The following is an 8,276-nucleotide window of genomic DNA, read 5'->3' on the forward strand; positions in this document are numbered from 1 at the left end:
TAAGGTTATTGTGATTCTCCGGACCCTTCGAGATGTGTATGGATTGTTATGTATGTATATGACTATGTATATGCATGTATAAGAGGTTACACGAGGGTCGGAAGAGGATTAGAAGTTAAACGAATCTGAACGAAATGAATCCGAACAACTTCAGAAACATCTCGGACCAGATTTTTAGCCCATATTGTTGGAGGCATATCTCCTAGTATATGAGGAGTTTTAAGGTGTTTTAAAAGCCTAAAATTAAGTTCATCGAGTCTAGTTTCCAACGCAACAAACCGCTCGTCAAAAATATATCTGGATAAGCAAATATGGACGATGCAAGTTGGGCTGGCGGGGCAGAAAATGGTGACCCGATCCAACATTCACATTCGGCCCATGAGGCCCATTAACGTCATAAATATAAGGAAAAATTATGTGAGGGCTGATCATTTTCAGATAATATCTTCCAAGAACATTAGAGAGAGAGAGAGAGAAAACTTCAAGGCTAAGGAAGCCATTTTGATCAAAATCCGAGCTCCGAATCCCGAAGCTCATGAAGAGAAAAACGTTGTACGTTGCGTTGCCTTCAATTTGAGATAAATATTGGTCTTGGGGGATGAAATTTTCGTGGTGGATCTTCTGATAAGGTATTTATAAAATTCCTTTTATGTTATTAAAGTGTTTATTTAGAGTTTTAACGAATTAGAACGGAGAAAACAGCATTATAAACCCGTTTGTTGTTTTGTTGAAATTTATGGGTGAGGGGCTGTTTTAATTGAAATTGATGGACTGATTTGAATTAATATTTTGGTTGTGTTAATCATGGACTATGTGAGGAGAGTGAAGGAACTTAATGGTTATTAAGTTGTTGTAGGAAAACATACAACTTTGTTATGGTTTATGTAAAAATGGAGATGAAAGTATCAAGAGGAAAATTATGATTTTGATGGATGATGAATATGATAATGTTGATGTTGGTTTGACCTTGTAAAGTTTGTATGAAAATTTTCATTTTATGTATAAAGAAGATCATTGATGTTAAAACCTATTTCGTTGTGAACTTTGACGTCGTTTGGTGTTGTTGGGTTGTTGTTGTTGAATGTTTTGAGCCGAGCTAAGTCTCGGGGGTGTTAGATTTATAGGGGAAATGCTGCCGAAATTTCGGTAGCCAAGTATAACCCCAAAGATTAGGATGTTAACTTTCATGAATAGTAACTGGTAAAAGTGACCATTTGCAGTTTTTGGACGAAACGGGAATTGAGATTTGATGAGCGTAAGGCGCAATCCAGGTATGTAAAGCCTATCTATCCTTCTTTTGGCATGTCCTAGTTACGCTAGGTTAAGATCGGACCCTCGGGGATAACTCTGCTCTTGGAAATCTAGGTTCAAGTTTAGGCACTATTCATTCAGCATAATTGAAACCTAATCTTTACATTTGGTTGAAAGAATGTTCGAACCTTCATAACTTTTGTTGTTGTGTCCGAATCCCTCCGAAACTTTTGTAGACGGCTTTATGGAGCCGAAAGTTTGTGATTTGTGTCCGCCGCCTCAATTTGACTCGAGGTGGGCCCGCAAGCCCTGAGGCTTCCATTATTTGGTTCGTTTGGCTCATTTTCGTCCGATATGAAAGGCAATCGTTTGTTTATGACTTAAGGGTTCGTTTGAAATTCCCTATGCCGTTATTGAACGTTTTGCACTTTGAATGATGTTAGATTTTCGGAGGATGACCTGTGAATCGTTTTTCAAAGGTTTTGCAGTTTGGAACTTCGTAACTTTTATACATTAATTTTGATCGACCTGACTTCTACTCCGAGCCTTCTGGCGTCGGTATATTCCTATATGTAACTATATGTCGAGTCCGGTAACTTACTTATAATATGCATATGGTTTCTGCACTACTCCGTTCGTGCCATTCACTATGATTTCGTTCGTCGGTACCCGGGCCGGCTTTGTGATCGTGCGCGCTATACCATATTCGGAAGTTATGATGTGTTACGGTTTCCGAGGCCTCGCCATAGGGCCGGTTACCGTCTATGGAGTTATGATGTGATATGGCATTTGATGTGTTCTGATGATGTGATATATGTGTGATACGATGTGTCTGGAGATTGTACGGAGATTTGAAAACTTCTGGAGTTATGATGTGTTGTGGCACCAGCGTCGGGGGTGACCACGTTCCTAAACCCTATACATGATTTGATTTGCATTTGTACATTTGCCTTCCGCACAGGTTTGCTTTGCTACCTTGACGTTTGTGTTTGTTCCATTCTGACTTCAGTTGTGTTTGTGATTTCTGTACCTTCTGCTTTACATACTCAGTACTTCTCCCGTACTGACCCCCGGTTCTTCGGGGGCTGCGTTTCATGCCCGCAGGTACAGAAGCTCGTTTGGGTGATCCTCTGGTTTAGGCTACTCATTCTGATGTGTTGGAGAGCTCCCCTTGATCCGGAGCCTAACTTTTGGTACATACCTTCAGTTGTGTGTGTATTCTGTACATTTGTGGCAGTGTGGGTACGGCGGGGCCCTGTCCCGTCATATGTTCGTATGTTCTGTTTTGTTTTAGAGGCCTGTAGTCATATTTGTGGGTCGTGGGTCCGGTGTGTTTGTATGTGGATCTGTTTTGCGTTCTTAAGCGGCCAGTATGCTACTATGGCCAGGACGGCCCATGAGTTTGTACGTGTGTGTGTGCATTTGGGCGATGTATATTCCGCCACCTTTCTGATTTTGATTTGACTGTTCTGCACGGGCGACCGCTTAAGATAAGTGTTCGATAAATGTTTGTGTGACGTCTGTTGTTAATTTTCAATTCGAACAATGTACGTTAAGTCTGAATGAGTCTGAATACGATGATCCGGTTGTGAGTCTGTTTGGGGTGCCTAAGTAGGGCACCAGTCGCGGCCCACGGGGTTGGGTCGTGACACCTTGTCAGCTTGCGTAGTATATTGACATGTTGTGGCAGCCTTGTCGGCTTGCGAATTATAATGATATATAGTAGCAGCCTCGTCGGCCTGCGTATTTTATTACATTGTGGTTGGTTGAGACTCCGCAAGAGACAGATTATCATGATCTGTGACGTTGAGGACCTTTGGGTCTATGTCGATTCCCATGTTGTCTATAGTGTCAGTCTGATTGTGTCTAACAGGTATACATATGGGTGTCCAGCTCGGGCAGTGGTCATGGCCCACGGGGCTGGGTCGTGACAATCGCCCGACGGTAGAGCGCAACTGCCCGACTAATCAGCGGTAATTGCCCGACCGGCCGTAGCACGGTGGTAACTGCCCAACTGGATGCAGTCCAGTGGTAAATATATACATACATACATCTGCCCAACCGGCCGTAGCTCGGTGGTAACATTTGCCTGACTGGTCGTAGACCAGTGGTAATTATAATCAACATCATAACTAAACATCTACAAGTAATCTCTATGCCCTTCCCGTGGTCATCACTTAACTCGTTGGATCTACATAATCACATAAGACTTATAAGCATAGCTCAGGCCATTAGTACTTCTTTCTACTTGACTAGACTATAACCAAATCCTAAGATACAACATGCATCTTTCTTCGAACATTAAATACCTCATTACAGATCCTCTACTAGAAATCTATTCATGTCCTGTAAAACATCCCTTAAGAACCTGTTCCTAAACTCATTGGATTATTATTATTATTATGGAACTATCGTCATCGCTATATCTCACCTTGAAGGAAACAAATATCATAAGGTGAGATCAACATCAATGAATAACACCAATAACCATGAACAAGCTCAAGGATATCACAAGAACATCGGGAACTGTAAGCTTTGGTACTTTTAGAAACGATTTTATTAAAGATGTGATATATAGGTTAACAACAAAGGAATCATGCCTTAGAAAGAAAGGTGTAGCCTTAACATACCTGGAATATTACTTCTTGACCTTCCCACTTATCCCTGACTTGTAATCTACATATAAATCGTTCATACTATTACTAGGCTCACCATCATACACTTATCTTAAGCCTTTAATTAAAATCCCTTTAGAATCTGCCGAAATTCGGACAACATCTCCCCTGTTTATATGCCTAACCCGAAATCTCAATTCAACAACCAATAACAACAACAACAATATTATCAACACTAAAATATTCCATAAAACATCCCACGCGATTCTTGTCCAATTTCTCAACCAACAACTTTATTATACAACCATTTCATCACTCTATCTTTGTAAATAAACCAAAAGTAATATTAATAAGGAGAGATTCATACCTTATTTTTGTTAAAGCAGCGATATCTTTAATATCCACCTTGAATCTACTGCAAAACCATACTAGAATCACATCTATGCATTTATCCGAGCTTCGATTAATACTCTGTCACTTTAAAATAGCGATACTTTTTGTTGCCCTCTCTCTCTCTCTTCAAAATTTGCTTACCGAACCAAACCTATGCAACAACCCTTAACCCTAATACTTCTACTACTACGTATAGCCCTACATTACCCATGAAGAATATCACATATTTGCACGGAGAGCCCATGGTAGTATGGGATGAAGAGGAGATTGAGCAGATGATTATTAAGGAAAAACTACAATATGCTGTCGTTGGGAAATTCTCATATGGATGGCCTGACGTAAAAGTTTTGAGAACATTAATCCCAAAGCAATGTGGTTTGAAAGGAGAGTCTATTATTGGATTGTTTGGCAATAGGTATGTACTAATACGTGCTTCTTCTTTGGAAGATTACGTAACCTTATTGTCTAAACCTGCATATTACATTATGCATAAGAACTAGTCCTATCCCATGCGTACGTTCAAATGGGATCCATGGTTTGATCCAGAGGAGGAAACGAAGATTGCAATTGCATGGATATCATTCCCATCATTACCTCCTAACTATTTTGTGAAGAAAGCAGTTTTTTCACTTGCCTCTGCTGTTGGAAAGCCCCTACAAGTTGATATGGCCACAGCCAATAAAACCAGGCCAAGTTGTGCGAAAGTGAAGGTAGAAGTAGATTTGCTTGGAGAATTACCAAAGAGAATCAATATAAGAATGAAGAAGAAAAGTACTAGGGAGATTGTGGATAAATGGATAATGATCAATTATGATTATGTTCCTAAGTACTGCAAAAAATTGCAAACTTCAAGGACATAATAAGCAAGATTGCTATGTCATTCACCCAGAATTGTATCCCAAGGAGGAAGAACAAAGTTCAGACAAAGAACAGGAGGAAAGCAGCAAGACAGATCAAAGGAAGAATAAGGAACAAAAGAATGCAAAAAATAGCAGGTCTGAGATTAAGGAGTTCAAAGGGACCAATGTTAACATAATTAAAGGGAAGGAATTAGCAGATAAGGTGCAGCCTGTAGAGGGCAATGACAATGATTGATCCAAGGAGAAGAAAGGAAAACAAAGGAATAACAGGCACTTTCATAGAGGTAAATATGATGAAAATGCTTGGATGCTGAAGGAGAATCAAACTCTGCAAAATAATCAATATGCAGCACTGCAGAACACAGATGAGGATATAATAGATGTGAGTGATGTGCAGAAATCCTCAGATGTAGAAGCAAAGGTGTCTGATGTTGTAAATCAGTTAGTTACAGTGCAGAAAATTCTAGACAATACTGAGAAGGTCAAGGAAAAGCAGATAGATGAATCAAACAAGGTGGAGAGGATATCAGCAAAGGCCTGGATTGAGAAGAACTTTGGTAAACAACTCAATGATAAAGGGGAGATTTTATCCCAGAAGGTGTCTAAGATGATTTCAGATACAATTAGTCAAGAGAAGGAACATGATTCAGAAGAAACTAGTGACATCTTAATCCACAAAAACTTAGAGGAAGAAAACAAGTTAGGTGAGGTGCTGCAGGAGGATGCTGATCATGATGAGATTCATATATCAGAGGAGGAAGTGGAGGATAATGAAAGAAAAGAAGGAAAAAAAGGTTCAAGGCCACTAGAGAGTAACAATTCTGTCATCTTGCCTGTGGAACAAGTAGAGAATGCACATAATCGAAAGCAAAATGAAATACAAGCCCAAGCTGATCTCAATAGCTAAGATGAGGAAGATTTAAATCAGAACATTGATGATATAGCACAGGAGGCAGATTTATCCCCCAAAAGTGTGCAGAAATTGAAACATGCAACAAATAAACAAAAAAACTTGTCAGAAGTAGCAGTATTCTAGTGGAAGGAGTGTCAACAAGGAGGAGTAAGAACAAAACTAATAATTCTCAATGATAGACAAAACTTTATTTTGGAATATTAGGTCAGTTAACACTCAGAAATCTTTTGAGAGGTTAATTGAACTAAAGAGGAGACTTCATTATTCTATCATAGGCCTAATGGAACCTTTGCAAGATCCTATTGCTATTGAAGAGTATAGAAAGAAGTTAGGCTTTCTGAATTGCAAGGTGAACTGTTCAGGAAAAATTTGGATTTTTTGGACAGATGAATGGCTTAGTGTAGTTATTTCTGAATCAGAACAACAAGTTAAATTGCAGCTAACTCACTCATCTTTGAATCAATCAGTGCTGGTGTCAGTAGTATATGTTAAATGTGATAGACAAGAGAAGGAGGAGTTGTGGGAAGCTATGATGGACTTAGAAAATCAGCAAGGCCTTCCTTGGATTATAGGAGGGGATTTTAATGTCATAGTGTCTGATGAGGAGAAGCAAGGTGGCCTTCCAGTCTCATCTAATGAGACGTTGGATTTTTCTACTTGTATACAAAGTTATGGTTTGATTGATGTAGGATTCACTGGAAGTAAATTCACCTGGTGGAATGGGAGGACTGAAGAAGATTGCATACTCAAAAGGTTAGCAGAATACTGGTGAATCAGCAAGTGTTAGATATCATGCCATAGCAGTGACTCATATGATTAGTCATGGTTCTGATCATGCACCACTACATCTTGAGTGTAACAGCAATGCACATCATATTGTCAAGTCTTTTAAGTTTCTTAACTTCTGGACAAAGCATCATACATTTATGGAGGTGGTAAAGGAGAATTGGACTGCTGATTTCTGTGGAAATCCATTTTATGTATTTCATCACAAGTTGAAGAAACTTAAAAGAGCACTGGTTCAATGGAGCAGGAACACATATGGGAATATATTTCAGCAGATTGCCACTATTGAAGATACTATAAAGGTGAAGGAGTTGCAGTTTGAAAATAATGCTTCAAGGGAGAATAGAATGCTGTTACATCAAGCACAGGCTGAACTAACTAGATTTTTACACTTAGAGGAGGAGTATTGGAAGCAGAAAGCTGGTATGAAATGGTTCAATGATGGAGAAAGAAATACAAAATTCTTCCATTCATATGTGAGGGGCAGGAAGAATAAATTAGCTTTGAAAAAGAATACAAGATCCTTCTGGTACATGGTTGGAAAATGAAGTAGATATTGGCTATGAGGCAATCAGGTTCTTTCAGTCACAGTTTAGTGAAGAAAATTCAGGAGGGGATTATGCATTGTTGAAAAATATTCCTAAGTTGATAAATGAAGAACAACAAAAGAATATGGAGGAGTTGCCATCTGAAAGTGAAGTAAACGAGGCTGTGTTCTCACTCAATGGGGACATTGCTAATGGGCCTGATGGATTCATAGGGCAGTTTTTGTTATATCCCGTATTTTGTACATTCGTATATTTCAAGATAATTACGAGAAGTTAAGGGCAATGCTATATTTTGATCTTGTTTAATATACAATTTATTTATGAAAATTATTGATGTGGAAATATTAAGAAAGGCTAGGGGTAAAAAGGGAAATTCACAAGGTGGCTCATGGAAATATTAAGGAAAGTTTGGGGCAAAAAATGATTTATGGAAAACATAAAAATTCTTGAACAAAAGGGCCATGTGGCCTTGCACTATGGTGTGGGCCTTGGCCCACATGGATGTATAATATATGCATATATTAGATAACTTATTAGTCATATTCATCATCATCTCCACACTTAGAAAATTCAAGGAACTTGGAGAAAAACAAGAGAAGCCATTAGGCCATAGCATAGACGAACAACCATCTTGGAAAAATTGATCACAAAAAAATATTTTCTTCTAGAAATTCAACCAATTGGAAGATCCTCTTTAACGTGGAGTAGTTGTTGGAGCAAGCAAAACACTTATTTGTGCACTATTACCACCCTAGCCAAGTTGAGAAGTGTAGTGAAGAAAGGTAAGGTTTAATCCTCTTTTTCATATGTTATGAATGTTTTGTACATGTTGTAGTGTGTGGAAATGGATGAAAATCATGAAATTTTGTGTGTTACGGTTGAGCCGTGTAGGTGGGTGCTTGGCCGTGTA

The sequence above is a fragment of the Lycium barbarum genome, chromosome 4 (assembly GCF_019175385.1).
Source record: "Lycium barbarum isolate Lr01 chromosome 4, ASM1917538v2, whole genome shotgun sequence".
Lineage (NCBI taxonomy): Eukaryota > Viridiplantae > Streptophyta > Magnoliopsida > Solanales > Solanaceae > Lycium > Lycium barbarum.